Below are 20,561 nucleotides of genomic sequence, written 5' to 3' on the forward strand. Positions count from 1 at the left end.
GGGCTCTATGGGGCCGCAGAGCATGACGGGAGTTGTAGGCAAAAGAAAAGATGGCGCAGACTCCAGGCACCGCTCCCAAAGCCATGATTCCTGCCGCTGATTGGTTGGAGCCGTGATAGGCAGGAGCCTCGGCCAATGGGAGGCAATGGAGGCGGGAACAGCACATTCAACCCCTCCAGTCCCTCCCAGTACAGCCCAGTCCCTCCCAATACACCTGAGTTCATTCCCAGGCCCTCTCAGTCCCCCCAGTGCCATCCATATCCCGCTCCAGTGTCCCCCAGTCTTCCCCACAGCGTTCCCGCCCATTGCGGGGCAGCGGCGCAGATGGAATGTCCTGCGGCCCTCCTCCTCTCCAAGCAGAGCACAAATTCCAGCTCGGAGGAGGCTTCCCCAGAGAGGGCTCCGGCACCTGTCTCAGCCCGAGTGTCCCTGCAGAGGAACAGGGCATTTTTCAGGCACTTCCACAAGATCAGGGTTCCCATTTCATGGGGAATCTGGGATGAAAATGGCCTTTTTCAGAAAGACAAATGCAGACGAGATGGATTAGAAATTATTTGGGAAAAGTGACCCTTCTTCCAGACAAAGTTCACCAAGTCATTGCCTGCATTTCTCCTTTTCAGGTTCTTACAGTCATCTCCTGAAAGGTCCAGATTGTTCTGGTGCTTTTCATGAACTGATTGAACTCTTGATATATATCAGTGCATGAGATGTGGAAGCTTCTAAACTGAACACAGAAACAAACTCCCTCTGTCAGCCCATTTCCATCTTCTACATCACTTTCAGCTGTCCATGGGGATGTTGGAATTATTATCACACAGCTCTCCATTTCTGGCTGCAGGCTCTGGAGATTCTTTCTCTGCATTCAGTCAGGCTTGCATTCCCTGACAATTCCTGGTAGCCCATCATGGTTTCTTAGGGTAGAACAATAACAGTGAAAATCTCACCAATGGCCCAACTGCCCAGCCCACAAGATAAAGAAAGAACAAATTGTAAAGTTCTTCAACTATTTGTCCCACTTTTCTGCAAGAGTCAAGCTGCACACATGGTGTGGAAAGGCAAAGAAAAGCTGCAGCTGGTGGCACATCTTGTGACAAAAGCTGCTCAAAGCTTCCTCGTCTTCCAGCAAAGGTTCTTGGAAAACTGAAACAGCTTTTAAGAAATGAAATGAAAATGGAAAGAAACAATCCAAGATGTATTTCTCTGTTTATTTTTATGCTACCCTTTTCTATCTTTCACTACTTCTCCTTCCCACTAATTGCAAGTGGATCTCACTTTTATGATCCAAGACGTGGCAAGTTTTAGACAGTGTAAAATATCATGAGCTACACACAGTTTGCCTTCCCCTGTTTTGTTTTGTTTTTTGGTGTTTTCTTTTTGGAGATCAGTGCTGGGGACTAAGTGCAGTTCTTGGGTCAGGTACAAATTCAGCATTGAGGGAATGTGCTCCAAGTGTGTTTGACCCTCAGCAGGGACAATGCACAGCCGTGACCGAGGGGATTCCTGTGCCCCTGGGCAGGAGTCCAGGCTCTGGGTCTGGGCTGGACACGGCAAAGTTCCCGTGTTTGGACAGGCTCAGGGGCTGCCCCGGGGAGCGCGGGGCTGGGCACGGGGGCGAGCGGGCAGCGGACACACGGACACGGGACACACGGACACAGGGACACATGGATATGGACACACGGACACGGGGACACACGGACACTCGACACACGGACACGGGGACACATGGACACGGGGACACACGGACACGGGACAGATGGATACAGGGACACACAGACACGGGGACACATGGAAACGGGGACACACGGACATGGAATTTCAGCTGCAGCGGCTGCAGTGGCAGCAAAAGCAGCGAAAGCAGCGAAAGCAACCAGCACTAGGGTGAGCTGGTGAGTGAGCCGGGCCAGCGGCAGAAGCCGGGCCGTGCCGGGCGGGGCTGAGCCGGGGCCCGGCAGGGTGGGAGCTGCCAGGACGCCTGGAGGGAGAGTGGGCGTGGGGCCAGCGCAGGGCGCAGAGCATCCCGGGCTGGCCGAGGGGTTCCCGACCCCCGGCACGGCATCAGCCCCACTGACGGCATCGTGCTCCTCCCGCAGCCCCACGGCACCAGCGCAGCCCTGGAGATTGCGCTGCTGGACAAGGTCTCCTCTGGCTGTGCTGGTGTCATTCAGCTCCAGGAGTGGCCTCAGCTCCCCGACAGCTTTGTGCTGGTGCTGGAGCATCCGGAGCGGTGCCAGGACCTGTCGGGTTTCCTGGCAGAGCGGGGGTTCCTGCCGGAGGAGGAGGCGCGGGGGCTGCTCCTCCAGGTGCTGGAGGCTGCAGCATCCCCCTGATGAACTGTGTCTGTGTTCCACAGGAACCCTGTCCTACAGCCCACCAGAGGGGATCCACCAGCAACGCTACCACGGCGAGGCAGCGACGATCTGGTCCCTGGGCCTCCTGCTGCACCACCTGGTCATGGGGAAGCTCCCATTCAGGAGGGGCCAGGAGATATCTGGGGAAAGATCTTGTTCCCACCATGGCTCTCTCAAGGTGGATCCTCATCTGTGGGCACAGGGGGAATACCAGTGCTGGGAGACAGCAGCAGCTCATGGGCATTCTGCTCTGGCAGCTGCTGAGGAGGTGGCACATGTCCTGTTCTCCTGCTCTCCTCCAAACAGAAAATCCATGGGGAAGTTTAGGCCCAGCTCTGGGCACACCCAGCATGGCCTGGGCATGGAAACAGGGGGCAACTTCTGCAACTGACTGGTGATTGCTGGTTTCTCTCCCCAGAGTGCCTGGATGTCATTAAGAGGTGTTTGTCCATGCAGCCCTTGGACAGGCCATCCTTAGAAGAGCTTTTCCGTGATCCTTGGGTGAAGGGAGTTCCTCTGCCCTAGAAGATGGGAGAGATCCACGTGCACAGTTGGATCCAGGGGCCTGGCAGGTAACAGCTGCACACATCGCTTGGCACTCAGTGGCAAAGACAACCAGACAGGATTTGTCCTGCCTGTAGCTCTGAGCAGGGGTCAGCAGAAGTGAAGACGCAGCTCTTGGGCTGTAGCTGAGCTGGAGACCTGGTGTGGCAAGCACAGGGGGCCACCATCCCCCTGATTTTGCTGGCCATGGTTCATGGATGCTGGGGCCCTGGGCAGAGCCCTGACAGCCTGGTCTGGCCCAGGGAAGAAGGAGCCCCTGGAGAAGCTGTCCCAGGTGGGGCTGCTGCTGCTGGGGACAGCGAGGATGACGTCAAGGATGACAACCTCTTGCTCCACCTGGTCTCTGGCAGGCTGAAGATGGTGGACTTTGATTCTGACATCTCCTTGAAAGCCAGGTTCCACAGGGAATTTGCAGATCAGTCCACACGCAGGGGGATGCTCCCAGATTTCGGCATTGCTCAGCCTGACTGGGAACCAAAGGTTCCCCCTTTGCTGGGGCGGATGCAGCTGATCCTTCAGTCGGCTGCCAGGCTGCTTTTGGCAGGGCTGGGGGCATGGGCTGGGGTGGGTACAAAATGGGAGTGGGCTCCTGGCCCTGCCAACAGCCCCCAGCACCCACCGTGCCCCGGGCTGGGGCTGGGCTGGGGCAGCCAGCCTGACACAAACAAACCCCCATGGTGGGAGCAGAGGTGGGACTCCAGACCCTGTGCAGGGGCTGCTTTGCTTTGCAGGCAAGGAAGGACTTGGGCTGCTCCACTGCCCTTGTTTGCTTTGGGATCACCATGGGGGCCGTGCAAGGGAAGGGAGAAAGCCTGGGATTCCCTCACCCATGGTGGGTTTTTCCCTGGCATGCAGGGGTTGGGCCTTCCTTAGGGCCCTGACAGAGATAAGATTTTTGACCTTTTTTCTTGTTCCCCTTTTTCTCTGTAACCTATTTTCCATAATTTGATGTTTGTCTTTCTAGAGGAAGTGTTTCAGGTGGAGTCCAGTCTGGATCAGGAAGTGCTTGGGAGCAGCTGTGGTGTGGATGGGCTGTGCCCTTGGAGAAGGCTGAGGGCATCGTTTGGGAGCATCTTTTCTTCCAGCGGGGGATGGCGTGAGGTGGGTCCTGTCTGCTGGGGATGGTGGGATCAGAGCTTTGGGGAGATGGCAGCAAGCACAGGAGTGTCCTGCTCTGGGCAGCTGCTGAGGGCTGGAGGTGCCGTGGCTGGCTGCAGGCTGGGCACATGTCCTGCCCTCCTGCTCTGCTCCCAAAGGCAGCAGTGATGGGCAGCTCTGGGCACAGCTCTGGCACGGCCAGCATGGCCTGGGCACCGCGGGTGGCTGGGACAAGGGGACAGGAGCCTTCAGCTGACGGGGCTTTCTGGTTTCTCTCCTTGCAGCCGGGCTCTGCGGGTGCTGAGGCTGCTCTGGGCTCTGCCAGGGCCCTGCTGGAGCTCAGCACCGGGCTGCAATCAGCCAAAGAAGAAATGGGGTGCCCTGCAGCACAGACTGGCTTGAGCATTTCAGCAACACAGCTCAAGTTTGCAGAGTGTACACCTCCAAGAGAAAACATGGCACCACCCAAAAAATAAGCTTGTTCAATAACTTCTGAAATTGAATCAATCTGGGATGACCCCAAATGACTTTTTGCAGCTTGCTCAAGCAGTAGCTCAGCACTTCTCTGACCAGTTCTCTCCCCCACCTGCCTTTTACTTCCCAACTGCTCCCTCTTTTCCCCCAGTGAGTTCCCAGCCCATTCCAGTCTCCATAACACTGTTGCCTTCCCTGGTGCCCCTCACCATGAGGAAGGCCGAGCCCCCAGGCTTAGGGACTCATCCTCTCACTGCTGAGGAGCAGCAATGTCTCAGAGGTCTGGTGGGATTTTAGTGTCATTCAGAGCTGCTCTCCAGCCCCCAGCTCTCCTCACTGCTGAGTTCCCGCTCCCTTTTCCTCGTCCTTGCAGCAGGATGAGCTCTGTGAATCTCCTGGAGCCTCCCCACTCTTCCCAGCCCACAAACCCACCTCGGTAAGGCTGAAGCTGCAGCTTCTCTGTCTCCCCTGGTACACCAGTGCAGTCCCCTGTGCAGGGAGCCCCAGCCCCAGAGCACAGCATTCAGCAGTGCAGTCGGGGCTGGAGCAGCTGCCCTGCAGCCCCACCTTGGCTCTTTGTGGCAGGGAATGCTCCCTGTTTGCAGCTGGCCCAAGGCTGCAGGCATTCCCTAGGCCAGAATCTGAAGGGGCACAGAGATCAGACCAGTGAAATCATCCAGACTGGGTTTTCAGAGGCCCTTTAGAAGGAAGGGCTTGAGAATAAATGTGCTCTGTTTGCCACACAAACATCAGGGTGAGTGGTCTCTTTGGCTCCAACCCACTTTCCTCCCCGAGCCAACGTTACCCACTCCCTCACACGTCCCCCCCGTGCCTTCCCACTGCCTTGTCCTGTCAGGGCTTCCGCAGCCCCTCATCCCTTCGTGGGCCCGTCCCCTCAGGGTCTCCCCAGCCCGGCCAGCCTGCCCGGCAGCAGCGCCGCAGCCCCACAGGAGCTCCAGAGGAGCCCCACCAAGAGGCACCTGGGAGCCCTCAGCAATCCAGCCAGCAACACACGGGCAGGAGGACACGGATGGCACTTCCTGCCTGGGACAGGGCTTGTGGCCATCTCCAGGCACTGCTCTCACAGAGATCTCCACAGCTCCAGCCCCTGCCCATCTGCTCTGTGGGCAGCACAGAGGCTTCAGCAGAACCACCAAAGGCCAAGGGGCTTCTGGCCATTTTCCCTGCAACCCTGCAAGCCTGGGCAGCTTGCTGAGCCCAGGAACCCTTTTCTCCCTCTTCCCCTCAGCCCTGCAGAGCCTGGGCAGCAAAAGAAAGATGCTGGGAGTCTGTCTATTACAACACATCCTATATTAACATGCTAAAGAAAAACAAAAAGAAGAAAAGAACAATGTTAAAGAAATAAAACATTCCTGCTGGCTCAGGTGGCCCCAGCAGACAGAGCCTCTGGAATCAGCTCTCTGCAGAGCTCCAGCAGCGCAGCCAGCCGAGCCCCGACAGACGAGGCCGTCTCCTCCATGCCCTGCAGAGCCGATCACGCAGGTTATTGAAGATGGAATATGGAGCTCTCTCTGCTTCCTGGAGGATGTACAGTGTCTGAACTGCCAGGCTTCCAACGGCGTCACTGATGTCATTGGTCAGGCCTTCAAGGGCTGAAAGAGAGAGGAGCAGAGCCATGGTCAGTTCCCACATCTGAGGGGACCCGAGGGGACTCTGTGCCAGGGCCATCCCAGCCGGCTCTGGCCATGGCCAGCAGGGAGCAGGGACCAGCTGGATCAGCCCAAAGCTGCTGGCCACGAATCCCCCAGGTGCCCTGAAAGCTCTGTGTGCTCTGTCCACGCCGGCCCTGGTCCGCACAGGGAGCAGAGCCCTCCGCAGTCGGGGCAGGGCTCGCAGCTCCCCCGGCAGCCCCCGCTGGCAGCCCGCTGCCCTCACTCACCCTCAGAGAGGAGCTGGAGCTCTTCCTTCCTCCCCCTCAGGTGCCGCCCGGCCGTCCCTGGGAACACAGAGCCTGTCAGGCCCAGGGCACAGCTCCCTGCCAGCGGCGCCGCCAGCCCTGTGCCCACACGCCCTCCTGGCCCGGCTCGTGGCTCACCCATGAACCTGACGGCCGCCTCTCGCAGGGGCTCCTGTGGGCTCTGCAGGTAGGGCAGGGCCCGGCGCAGGTGCTCGGCCACGCTGCTGCTGTCCTCTGCCAGCTGGAGAGAGCGACAGGAGGGAAGGGTTGGCCCCGCAGCCCCCGGGGCCGGGGCTCCATGGGCACCCGGCTGGGGCCGCAGGAGCCTGGAGCAGAGCCCGCGCGGCCTCGGGCTGCAGCAGCGGGCAGGGGCACAGCTGCCAGCCCGCACACCGAGCACCGCGCTCAGGGGCTGCTCCAGGCTGGGGCTGCGGCTTCCCGGCCCTCCTTACCAGGATCTCAATGAACTTCCACAGTTTCTCCTTCTTTACAGATTTTTCAAGATCTCTCCTGTTCAGGAATTTGGCCACACAAAGGAGAGTTTCCTGAGAAGCCTGGAGAGCAGTAGAGACACAGAAATCGCCCTACAGCCCAGGATCAGCATCCCTGTGCCAGGGCCAGGAGGAGGATCCAGCCTACTAGGTGCCAGGGCAGGAGGCAGCCAAGCCCTCTCCCAGGGGAACAGCAGCAGCCCGCGAGTCCTCACCTCTGCCACACTCTGATTCTCATCATGGCAGTGGAAGAAGAGTGGGAGCAGGCTGTGACACACTTGTGTCATCAGGAGCTTTTTTCCTTCCTCTTCTGCAGTAGACAGCAAGGTTCGAAATACAAACATGGAGATCCACTGCACATGCCAGTCATCCTGTGTAACAGGAAGGAAACAAGACCTTGGCATCAGCTGATTCTGGCCCACGTTGGTGCAGGCCTGCATCTCCACAGGGCACCAAGTGTCTGGGCAGCAGCCAGTGGCCGTGGCTGAGGGCACAGAGCCTTACGTGTTCAAAGAGTGGCAGGAGCACCTTAGCCAGCTGCAGGGCGATGGGGATGGTTATTGGGGCGTCATTATCCAGGAACAAATCACTAACTAGAACAATGGCCATCCTGACCACATCACTATCATTTTCCTGCAGGAGCTCCCCGAGGCTTTCGGTCAGGCTCCACATTCTTTTGGCCTGTGCGGAGCAAAGGTGTGTGAAAGGCCACCCTGCTGCCACAGGGCCCAGAGGCCAAAGGCCTGTCCCGCAGCACTCGGGCAGCTGAAGTGGGAGGCAGGAGAGCTGGGAGCGGCTGACCCAGTGCCTGAAGCCCAGCCAAGTTCCAGCGACTGTGTTCCCCAGCCCCACGCTGCCTGCACGGCTTCAGCTGCTGCCCCTCCTTACCAGCGAGGGATTATCCCTGAGCAAGAGGAGGGCCCTCAGAACCTGGCGGCGCATCTCTGTGCACTCACTCAGCAAGTGTGTCGACAAGAGATCCATGATGCTGTCACCACATGCACCCAAGTCCAGGCAATGCAGGACCTGAAAGGCACAGGGCAGTGACAGGGGACCCGGCTGGCAGGAGCCCAGAACCGCACAGGGCGGGGACCAGGCAGCAGCACAGGGCGTGGGCACCGTCCCAGGCAGCTGGGGCTAGGAGAGGGCAGAGAGCTGGGAGGCAGCGCCGGCCTTCAGACTCACCTCCACAAAGAATGCCATGGCAGGGAAGTTCCAGTATGGCATCTCTGTGCTGAGCAATTCAAGGAGACAGCCTGAGATGCTTTTACACAAATCGATGGATTCATTGTGCATCTCCCTGGAAGGTGGAAAATGGCACTAAGATGTGGCAGCAGCTCTCTGGCCTCAGAGAGAAACAGACAACCTTCCCAGGCATCGCCTGAGAAAGTCTGAGAAGATCAGAGGAAAGAATTAAAAAACATTCTTATCTTAACATGCTGCACCTGGTATTGTGAACATCTGAATATGTTACGGAGATTTGTCTACCTAAGCGTGATTTTTTAATTAACTAATGGTGATAATGTTTAAACTTGAAAACCCATTAAATCAATCTATATCATAACTATCTATAAGAACACTGGGTTTCTTAATAATAATTATTATTGATTGGACCTCTGAAATATATGGAGTCAGTGATAATGATTACCCAGCTGGGGGCCTGCTCCTATGACACTAAGACCCTGAGCCGGGGGGGGAAGCCCCTCCCAGGACAGACTGATGCAGTTCTTGTCTTTACCCCCCACCCTGCAGGGGGACCTGGGCCCTTGGAGATGTGGCTGCTACTGGGCACCCTCCTCTCCCAGCCTTTCCCAGTCTGCTTGGCCGTCCCTCGTGCCTCTGGCCCACAGCCACAGGGACTGAGTGGGATACCCCAGACACAGAACACAAATGCCGGGAGCAATGGGGAGAAGGGGGTCTCACCTGGCCAGCAGACCCACGGCATAAATGTGGGTGTCAGCACAGAGCAGCGTGTCCCAGCCACGCTTGCGTTCCATTGACAACACCACATCCTCATAGTCCATTTGGCACAGCAGGGACTTCAGGGTCCTCACTGCAAACCTGAGTGCAGAGCAAAGCCCGGGTCACACTGGGAGCACTGGCTCCTGCCCTGGCCATGTGGCAGGGACAGAAGGACTGGGATAGAGCACCTGCTGGGGCTGGTGGCAAGGCCATGTTCTTCCTGGCATCCCTTCCAGAAGGTATCCACCTCCTCTGGCATCTCTTTGGTGCTGAAGAACACTTGGAAGAGCAGATGCACAAATAACTGCGGGAAATGCTCATCCACTATATCTGGGACACAGCGCTCCTGGAGGATCTTCCATATTACCACAGTTGCCTGCAAAGGACGAAGCCCCCCAATACAGCGCTCAGTGCCGAGGTGTTCGTGTGACAGGGCCCGAGCGTGGCAGGGAGAGGCCCAGAGAGACACAGGGGGAGCAGCGGGCCTGGTGGCCCTGCAGCTGTCCCTAGGCCAGCTTTCAGGCCCTGAGCAGGGAGATGCAGTGGGGGAAGGAGGATGGAGAGCTGCTGGACAGGTGACCTTGGGGCCAGCAAAGGCCACTGGCAGAAACTCACAGCCAGGACAAAGACACCCGTTTTGTCCCCATCGGAGGTGCACGTGCTGTGCTCTGGCCAGCTCCCCAGCACATCCAGGAGTATCTGCTGTGCCAGCTCTGCAGTCCAGGGCGTGCACATGATGGTCTTCCACATGGCCATGGCAGCTCTGTGGGGTTAGAGATCTGTTTCAGGGGATCTCAGACACAGCACTGTGGCCTGGGCATCTCTAGGGGCCTGGGTTGACCGACGGCTCTGCCTTTACCCACTGCCCCTCTCCAGAAGCAGCCAGGCAGCCCAGCCCTGTGGGGACAGGCCCCTGTGGGGCAGCGAGGGAGAATGGCAGCAGGCTCGGGGGCTGACGTGCCAGGGCTGGCAGAGGGAGCAGCCAGAGGGCCCTGGGACTCTCTGTGGGTCAGACACCTGGCACAGGCTGTACAGGGCGATGGGTTGGGGTGAGCCCTGAGCCCTCTGGGCAGGTGGGCCCCGTACCTGTCACAGGATGGGGCCACACGCAGAAGTGTCATTACTGCGTCATTTGGCTGCGCTTCTGTGAGATACAGCAGGGCGTTGTCCAGCCTGTGCTCTGCAGAATCATTGGCCATGAGCCACTGGTGGATGTACCTCACCATGGCAGGCACCTGGAGAAGGCACAGGGAGACTTGGAAAGCAGCCAGAGGGACCAGTGTTCCCAGTGTCCCCAGAGAAGTGCTTCCCTTCCCACCACAATGTGATGGCCTCAAAGGCTCACAGGGCCCAGCACTGTGGCTTGGGAAGCCGTGTGACTCATGGGGGAATTGAAGCCTGGCCACAGCTGCCTACTTGCTCTGCTCTGGAAACACCCCTCTGCACAAGCAAATCCAGCAGGGCGGCACTGGTCTCATGTCCGAGGAGCTCTGAGTAGGCTCTGAGCCCAGGGCCCATGGCGCTGGTCTCTTCCTGCCGAATTCTCTTGATGAATTTGCAAACGAGCTGTAGGAGAAGGGCAAGAAGCCACGGAGTGCTGCAGGCGTGCTGCTGGGCTGAGCAGTGCCAGCAGGCCCAGCCCAGGTGGGGATGGCTGCAGGTACCTGCGCTGTTCTGCGGAAGCGGCCACGGGTGCGTTCCTGCTCTCGTGTGCGCTGCACGGCTGCACCTGGCAAAGAGCGAGCGCAGCCCGAGCTGAGGGGCTGCGGGAGAGGCCGGAGAACACAGCCCAGCCCTGCGCTGCCCAGGCAGGGACAGCCCCGTGACGGCCCAGGGCACGGAGCACGGCTGTGGGGTGTCTGCCCGGCCCCTATTCCATCCTGTCCATGGGCATGGCCCCAGAAGCTGGGATGGGATGGCATGGCATGGCATGGCATGGCATGGCATGGCATGGGGCCAAGCTGGCTGCAGGCACCAGCCCTGTGGCCCAGCTCTGCCACTCACCCTTCTGCCGTGGCTGGAACTGCTCCACCTCTTCAGGCTGCTGTGCTGGGGCAGCTCCAGGGCCTTCTTTCTCCTCCTTTCCCCAGGCCAGCTTGGGCACGCTCCCAGGTCTGTGCTCTACGTCGCTGCCTGGATTCATGGCTGCCTGCAGAAGGTGAAAAGGAAAAGGTCCGAGTCAGCAAGTGCTGCAGTCGTACCTTGAGGGCACCTGCAAGAGTGAAGTCTTGGCAAGGCTACAGGACAGCAAGTCCTGCACTCTGGTCCTGGGGGCTCCAGCCACAAGGACAGGAGACTCCTGTCAAGGATGGTGCAAATGCCACAATCTGCCCTCGAGGGCAGCTGCAGAAGAGATGCCTCGGGAAGGCCAGGGGTCACCAAGTGCTCTGGTCTGGCCACAAGCTCACCTGCAGGAGTAATACCTTGGGAAAGCTCTGGGTCAGCAAGGAACAAGTGGCTGTGCGAGGGCTCCTCACAGCACCGCTCTCTCACGTCCTCTCTCGTCGTGTGCACCGAGCACTGTGGAGTGTAACTGTAACTTGTAACTGCCAACACCTCTGCCAGAGCGTGTCACCAAGGGCCCTTGGAATCCCTGCCCCGTTCCATTCCACGGTGACCATGCTGCACCCTGTCACCAAGGGCCCTTGCACGCACTGCCACCTGCCCTGGGGCCACCCCCAGCCCCCCAGAGTGGCCCAGGGTGGAAGGAATGCCTTGCCCCAGGTGTGTCAGACAGCCCAACAGGATCTTTAGGAAGGGCTCAGCCCATCAGCAAACGCTGCCCTGCTCTGCGGGCTCAGAGCAGCAGGAGCCCCCGCAGCTGCCGACGCAGCCGCGGCGGGAAGGGCACGGGGCCTCCACAGAAGCTGGCACGGCCTCCTCGGGACACGTCCCACATGGTGGCCATCCTGAGCACGGCTGTGGGACACAGACCGGGAACGTGTGGGCCAGGGCAGGAATGCTGCTCTGAGCCCTGGGGCCCGGGCAGCGCTGACAGCAGCAGGTAAGGCACAGTCCCCGCCCAAGCAGAGTTCCCCTGAGCCCTGGCAGCACCGGTGCCCGTCTCCTGCCCCAGAAACCTGTGCCCCAAAAGGGCTTCTCTGCCAGAGGGCAGCCAAAGCTGGTGTGCACTGGGGGCTGTGCTCCGTCCTACAGGGGCTGTGGGGAGCAGCACCTGGAGCAACTGGGGGCAACACTTGGCGCGTGTCAGATGTTGTTGCTCCTTCCTGGAATAATATTTTCATGGAAGGGATTAGCAGCAGCACAGAAACACCAACAGCTACTGAACTTCACAGGACAAAGAGACTCCACCGAAACACTGCCATGTTTCCTTGTGCTTTTGTGTCTTTCTTGCACTCTGAAAGTAAAAGAATTGGCCAAGCCCTGCTATTCAAATCTCCAGCTGCTGTGTGTCTTCCTGTGGCAGCTCACTGCAAACACAACTGGCTGTCTGCTCAGCTGGGCAATGGACGGCCACAAACAGGGAGGGCCCTGGTGAACATCTCTTTGGTCTCGTGGGGCAGCGAGGGCACAGGAGACAAAGACTGCTCCTCCCGAGTTCATGGGGCAACAGAGAGATTTTATTTCCCAAGCCCCCCCTTACACAGGGCATTTGAAAGACCAGGCCTGGAAGCTCTCATTGGATTGAGCTCCACGCCCCTTCAGGTTCTGGCCCGTGAGGTGCCTGCAGTTTTGGGAGATATTTGATTGGTCAAGACCCCTGTCAATCATGGTAACACCTCACCCTCCTTTTCTTTATAAAATTCTGTGTATTGTTCTCTGTCACCCATCTGCAAGGGCCCTTTGCCAACATGGGACAGAGAACAGCATGCATCTAATTTACACTGGAGCTGCAGCATTCCCCTCCAAGAACTGTTAGGGGAGAACTCAGGCCACAGGCATAATGCTTCTTGGTTACAAATTGAACTAATCTCTAAAAGCAGAAAGCTATTTAACCCTGAGCCCATTTAACCCTTAGAGAAAAACCCAATTTTAAAAAACAACCTTTCAGCACTTGATCCCTTGGAAAAAAACCAAACTTCCAGAAAACAATCTGTAAACAGAAAAACTGTTTGCAAACTTGAGAAGTAATTTGTAAACAAATCAAATCCATCTATGAACTGTCCATGAGGCAGGTGATCATTTGTAATGCTGTCTGTGGTTTCCAGTGTCCATATTTTAGGCAGCTGTATTGTACTGTTGTAGGATTTATTGTAAAACATGAGAACAGACTCAGAGGGGAGGAGGGTGTACCCTCAATCCAACCCCTTTCCCCTTTTTTCTTTGTATAAAAATAATAATAGGAACAGAACATGGACTTTGAATACTATTAACTTATGCAATGTTTCATCCACATTTACTGATAATAGTTGTCTTTATCAGCCAGGTTCAGGGCGAAGAACTTGATTGGGAGATGTTTTGATCAGGGCAAGGAACTTGGTTGGGAGACATTTTCTGTATTTATATTTTATCTAGTGCAAACCATATACTTTTTTCCCTTTGTTAGAAGCTAGAAATTTTGTTGTTGACTTTAATAGCTGACTTTTCACTTTTAAAATGATGACAAGTGGCAGAATGTCAGTGAAAATCTCTGCAACTGCAATTTGCTTATGATAAATCAATGTTCTATGTGTACCTCAGTGGATATTCTTTGAATCATACCAGTTTATCTTGAAGCAATGCAAGAATAATTACTCGAATATTAAGAAAAGACATGTTAATGCACATACTAGGACTTCTTTAGGACAATGATTTACTAAAATATGAATATCAATCTAATATCGATATCCAACTGAGATGGACAAAAACTCTCTACGGGTTTAAAGTTAGAAAGTGTATGTTTATTGAGACAGCTGGGCAGTACCTGGGATAATTCCCTAATGCACACTGCAAAAATCACAGGTATTACAAAGCTTTTATATTTACAGAAGTCTTGAATACACAAAATATGAATGCATATTCATATCCCTGTCACTTCCTCTGATCCACTTCACATGCTAATTGGCAAAAAGGCAATTAAGCATGTGTAGTTCTGTTCCCTGAAATGAGTCAGGGGTCCATTTTGGGGAGGGGTCTCCAAAATGAGGAAGTAAAATAAGTCTTCCTCGTTCTGACCTTTCTGCCTTTCCCATGCACACGTGACAAATGAATCCTTGCCGTTTTCCTGTGCTTAATGGATTCCTAAAGTATGGGAAGTCTGCAACTGTTTTTGTGTCCCTGAAATCTGTTGATCACATTCTGTTTCACATGATAAGCACAGCTACCCAAGCATAAAGCTGGCAAGCAATGAGTTAATAGATCCTGGATATCTTATCTAAGATCCAGCTACTGTTAACTATGAACAAAGCCCATTTATCTACTTCTGATAAGTCAGCAACATCTAATTTAACTATCATCTTAACTTTCCTAAAATTCTTAATTCTTCAAAATTAATGTCTCACTGGGATTGGGGACAGGGAATGGGAATGGGGACAGGGAATGGGAATGGGGACAGGGAATGGGGAATGGGAATGGAGACAGGGACTGGGAGTGGTGACAGAGACAGGGAATGGGGACAGGGACGAGGAATGGGGACAGGGAATAGGACTGGGACAGGGACAGGGACAGGGAATACGGTACAAGGATCAAGAATGGGGTCCGGATTGGGATGGGAGCAGGATGGGAACGGGACAGGGGGGACACGGGAACAGGCAGGGGCCAGGGGAGTATGGAAGGGGAGTAAGGAATGGGGCAGCCGCTGCAAGGGGACGAGGCGTTGGGATGGGGGCACATGGGGACAGTTCCAGGGCAGGGGGTCCTTGACCTGCTGCCCAGAACCTCCACCAGGGTCTCCCAGGGCAACTGGAGCCGCTCAGCCTGGGGTGCCCAAAGCCCTGAGAAACTCCCAGGTCCCTCCCAGGAACCCCCAAGTCCTTCAAACCCAGCATCCCCCACATCCCTTGCAAGACCCCCCCATGTCCCCATCCTTGTCTTAGCTCAACATCTTTATTTTTACCTGCTTTTAAGAGTTTTGAAAGGGCAAAGAGAAATGAAAAGAAAATCCAGGCCACGGGGAGCCAGGAGGATGTGGATCCCCCCAGCCGGGTGTCTTCCCAACATGGATCAGCAGCACCATGGGTCACCAGGGCTCTGCCCACCGGGGCTCACTGGGGATCATCCAGCACAGATCCTCCCGTGGGGCATGGAGCTGGAGCAGCGCACGGAGCTCTTCCCACACTGGGGCACTCGCAGGGCTGCCCTTCGTGGTGCCTCTGCTGGTTTGGGGTCAAGGCTGAGCTGTGTGATGAGTTCTTCCCACACCTGGGACACTTGTGGGGCCTGGGACATCACCAGGAGCGGGGCTGGGATGTGCCCTGGTGCCTGGGACATCACCAGGAGCGGGGCTGGGATGTGCTCTGGTGCCTGGGACATCACCAGGAGCGGGGCTGGCTCTGATGCTCTCCGGTGCCTGGGACATGACAAGGGGCAGTGCTGGCTGGGGTTTGTTTGGTGCCTGTGCAATCCCAAGGGCAGTGTCACAGCGGGGCAGATCTCAGTGTCCCCAGCAGGTCACAGTGTCCAGGGCAGCCCATGCCAGCGGTCACTGCGCACACAGGGCAGGCTGGGCTGGACAGGGGACGGGGCAGAAACGCTGCCCTGGGACTGGGGTCTCCCCCTGCCTCTGGGGCCCAGCCCCTGCTGGGAGCGCCTTGGGCAGGGCACGGGGCTGCTGCTGGGCCAGGGGGACAGGCTGTGCCCCCTGTCCCCTGCTGCTGGGCCAGGGGGACAGGCCGTGCCCCCTGTCCCCTGCTGCTGGGGCAAGGGACAGACCGTGCCCCCTGTCCCCTGCTGCTGGGCCAGGGGGACAGGCCGTGCCCCCTGTCCCCTGCTGCTGGGCCAAGGGACAGACCGTGCCCCCTGTCCCCTGCTGCTGGGCCAGGGGACAGGCCGTGCCCCCTGTCCCCTGCTGCTGGGCCAGGGGACAGTCCGTGCCCCCTGCCAGCTGCCCAGGCCCCTCTGATGCCTGTCCCATGTCCCTGTGGCTCCTGTCTCCACCATTCCCCACCACCTTCACTCCCTCCGTCAAAGCCCCACTCAACCCCTTCACAGTGACCTCTGGAAAGAAAGAATGAATGAAGGAAAGGAAGTGTTGGCTGTTCACCCTGGCTGGATGTCAGGCACCCACCAAAGCTGCTCTCTCACTCCCCTCCAGAGATGGACAGGAGGGAGAAAACAGAATGAAGGCTTCATGGGTAGAGCTAAGGACTGCGACAGATCACTCAGCAAATGCGATCATGGGCAAAAAATTTTCAAAATTGGAGATATTAATGGAATTTTTGCTATCTGGATCAGGGCAGGATAGTGAGAAGTAAAACAAAGCTTTAAAAACACCTTCTGCCCTTTCCTCCCTCCTTCCCAGCTCTACCTCACCCCCCAGTGGGTGCAGGGAGACAGGGAATGGGGGCTCTGGTCAGTTCATCCCCTGTTGTTTCTCCTGCTGCTCGGGGGGAGGAGTCATTGCCCTGCTGTGCCAGGGGTCCCTTCTGGAGACACTTCTCCATGAACTTCTCCACGGTGAGTTCATCCCACGGACAGCAGTTCTCCACAAGCTGCTGCAGCGTGGCTCGCTCCTCCATGGGCTCACAAGTCCTGGCAGGGCCCTGCTCCAGCGTGGGCTCCTCTCCAGGGGTTTGCAGGTCCCTGCCAGGTCCCTGCCAGGTCCCTGCTCCAGCACAGGTTTCTCATGGGGTCGCAGCCTCCGCTCAGGCATCCCCCTGCTCCAGCACGGGCTCCTCCAGGCGCTGCAGGTGCATCTCTGCCCTCGGTGCCCTCCATGGGCTGCAGGGCCCAGCTGCCTCCCCAGGGACTGACCAGGGAATCTCAGGGCAATCAGCTCCAGCAGCTGGAGCAGCTCCTGCCCCTCCTGCCCTGCCCTGCCCTGGGGATGTGCAGAGCTGTTCCTCTCACAGGTCCTCACCCTGCTCCTCCCTGCTCACAGTCACAACTCCAGCATCACCCATTTTCTTTTTCTTAAATCTCTTATCCCAAAGGCGTTACCACCATTTCTAACAGGGCCAGCCTTGTCCAGCAGCCAGTCTGTCCTGGAGCAAGCTGGAATTGACTCTGTGGGACATGGAGGAGCAGCTGCTCTCACAGAAGCTGCTCCTAGATCCCCTGCCTTACCAAAACCTGGCCATGCAAACCTGGTATAAGTATAGTAGAGTTTTTATTACCACTATTAACTCTTATCATTTCTATTACCTCTATTTTTGCTATTAATGGTACAGTTGTTATTATTATTACTAGTATTTTTAGTCTTTTGGACTCTATATTAATAGTGGCTAGATTAGAACTGGAAACAAAGGTACTTCATTGCAAGTAGCGGTTAGAGTTTTGTCAGCCTCTTGCCCTGCCCTGTTCTGTGTCATTGCTGTGTCTGTGTGTGAAGCTGCTGCTGCCAGGCCTCCCTATTTCTCTACTTTGGGAAATTCCATGGCATTGCTCACATGTCAGAAAGAGAGGGGCTCATTCCATTCAAACGCATGCCCTTAGCTCTTTGAGTCCCGCTGTTGGAAGCTTGTTTTCTAACATTGTTGACTTTCTCAGCTTCTGTTAATATTTGTGATTTTGTAACAAAATGTTCTTGGATGTGATTGTGCAAGATTCTCTAATCAGCTTCCAGTTTGCTCTTGGGTTTCTTACCGGTGTGTCCAAGCTGAAGGCAGCATTTTGGGTGGGAGGCTTCAGTGGGAGCTGGGATTGCCTCGGCAGCAGCTGGTTTTGCAATGTGAGCAGCGCTGACAGAGATTCCGTGCGCTGAATATTCCGGCTCGTTGGAGCCGCAGTGCCCGGCTGGAGGGAGCCGCGCCGGGCGCTGCGGGTTGTGCCGGGCCGGGCAGCGGCCGCAGCCCCGGCAGGGCCCGGCCGTGGACACGGAGCCTTTGCTGGGCAGGGCTCGGCCCTGCGGCGCCGGGCGGGCGGTGCCGCTCCCGCCGGGAGCCTGCGGGAGCCGGGACAGCGAGAGAGCCCGGGCCGAGCATCAGCCCCGGGGCACGGCCCGGGAGGGGGCACAGCCCGGGGGTCCCGCAGAGCCTCCCTGCTCCAGAGCCGCGCCTGCCGCAGCGGGGCAGCTGCGGCACCTGCGGGGCGCGGAGGAGCCGCAGGCGGCGTTCCGAGCGCTCCTTCGGGGCAGGATTTTGTCCCGCTGCGGGGAATTCCCGCGGGCCGGGCGGGCCGGGGCCGCTGCCGAGCGCCGCCGCCTTTCCCGGGAGCCGCCGGGCAGAGCTCTCTGCTCGGGGCTGGGAAAAACACCTTCACTGCCCTGGGAACATTTAAAAAGTTTAATACAGGACAAGAGGAGACAAGGGCCATAGAGCAAAGGTTGTTAGGGCCGGGTGCATCTCGGCACTGAGCCAAGAGCACACGGTTATCTCCGGAGATACCCCTTGAATACCTTTTCCCTTACACCAGCCTGTTGCATATTCATAGTCCCTTATGCATAGTAAACTTTTTCCCAAGCTAGTTTACATATTCCAAGAACTGTTCAGCATGGCTCCTCCTCGGTTCCACCTTTTTAGGGCATGTGTATTCCTTGGTTGTGGTTTTGGTCCTTTTTTATCATAATCTTCGGTTTTGGCCCCGGCCCACACTGCCTTCAGACGGTGAGTGCTGATGGTCGGCAGATCTGTACAGGTGTCCTCATCCTGTGCTCACTGGATGTTATCCCATCCAAGCAGGCATTTTAACACAAGCATGCTTCTATCAGCTATGGCACTACTATGTCTGAGCTTAATCAATGAACAACAGAAATAAAAACTATATAACAAAGTTATTGTAACACCACACATATAAAATCCAGTGGAATATTTGCAAAAAGCCAATATTATAATATGTATCTATAACAGGGCCAAGGGCCGGGTGCCCGCTCGGTGGCCCCGGGACAGCAGAATTTTGGGGTCCCGGTGCTGGCTGCCGGCAGAGCCCCGGCGCTGGGCCGGGGATGCGTGGGACCCTCCCGCGGTGGGGTTGGGCTGCCCGGGGCAGGCGCTGCATCGTCAGCCCGGAGCCACCGGGGATCGCCCGGTACCGGCGGGGCGGGGCTGGGAGCGGAGAAGGGCGGCACCGGAGCGGGGGGACCCTCTGCAGCCTGCGGGGTCGGACATACCGATAAGGGGGTCCCCGGGAGCCTGGAACGTTGTGAAAAACGCTAATCACTTGGTTTTTAACATTTTAAACGTTTAATAATAATAAAATGGTTATAAAAATAGTAACACAATTAGAGTAATCAAATTTAGAATTAGGACAATTACAAGACAATAAAAAGCAAAAAATTATAGATGTCCAGATGCTCTCGGACACTTAAGCCAGGACAAGCATGCCTTGTGAACAAAGGAATAACCTTAAAAGCAATAGCCTATTGCATATTCATGTCTCTCATACATGATGCATAAATTCCTTGCAAATTAGGAACTTTTCTGGATTTTGTCAACTTCTTTCCCTTAATCCTGGTGCTTCCATAAAGATGGAGACAAGATGGAAGAATGTTTGTCTTTTCTGATAAGGAGGTTGTAACTCTTTATGTGCCCCAAGTCACCGCCATCCCTGTGTGAAGAGTTTATTGATTATCTCATCTCTTGCTTGAGCAAGTAAAAAAATCCTGCATCGCAGAGTTTCTATTTTAATATTATGTTGTTACCTAAAACTCTATTTAACACACTACTTAAGAGAATTAATACAGCATAACTTTCTAACATTACACATATAATATCCATTGTAACATTTGTGAAAAGCCAATCATAAAATAAGCATTCTTCACAGAAAGTGTTGAAATGGTAAAACCAGTCAAAACCCCTTAGGAATTGGAAGGAAAACCAGAGGCAGTGGCAGCTAACACCTCAGAAACCCGTGGCTTTTGCTCCTCTCTTCGACCTGAGAGCTTCCTGGGCAGGGGCGACTCTTCCAATTGCACCAGCGTGGCCATGGCTGGGAAGGGCAGCGAGCAGATGGGTTGAGCTTCTCCTGCCAGCCCCTGAAGTGCCAGCTGTCATTTGTGTGCGCTGAGGATTCCCTTCAGGCTCGGAGCTGGCGCAGCTGCTCCTGGGCGCTGCTCGCCCGCGGGCGCAGCGGTGCTGCAGCCGCTGTCCCGCACACAGGGAGGGCTCTGGAGCCTCCCAGGGCACCAAGGAGCGGAGCAGGGAACGTGCCGGGATCTGCTGCAGGACCGTGGGGCTGTGGGGGATCCTTCGGTCTCTTGGATGGGGCAGGGAGGGGGCAAATGGAATCAAGGTGAGACAGGGATCAGGCAGCCCCACGCCAGGCAGCGTTTTCTCCTCTGAGAGCTCCTCTGAGCTGAGCAAGCTGGTGAATCTTGCGGAGCAAATGAGACCCGGGAGCGAGGGAAGGGCTGGCTGGGAAGGAGTCAGATAAACCCAGTGGGTATTTCCCTTTCCAAGGGGCTTCTGGGGAGACAGAGGAGACAAGAAGGATTCCCCATCTCATGACATTCCCTTTTTTCCTTCAGTAGCCCTATTGCAGTCACTGCATACAAGAGTTTAGCTGATCCCTTTGATGCCAGGGAGAACCCAGAACTTGAACCTCGCTGGATCCAGCCCTGTCTGCCTATCACTGAGCAGAGGGAAAAGATAAAGAACCTGGGTGGGGGTTGAGCCAAAATGGCATTTTGCCACTTCTGATCTGCTCCCAGCTTTTGCAGCAGGGCACCAACCC

Source organism: Lonchura striata, chromosome 5, assembly GCF_050655825.1.
Source record: "Lonchura striata isolate lonStrDom1 chromosome 5, ASM5065582v1, whole genome shotgun sequence".
Lineage (NCBI taxonomy): Eukaryota > Metazoa > Chordata > Aves > Passeriformes > Estrildidae > Lonchura > Lonchura striata.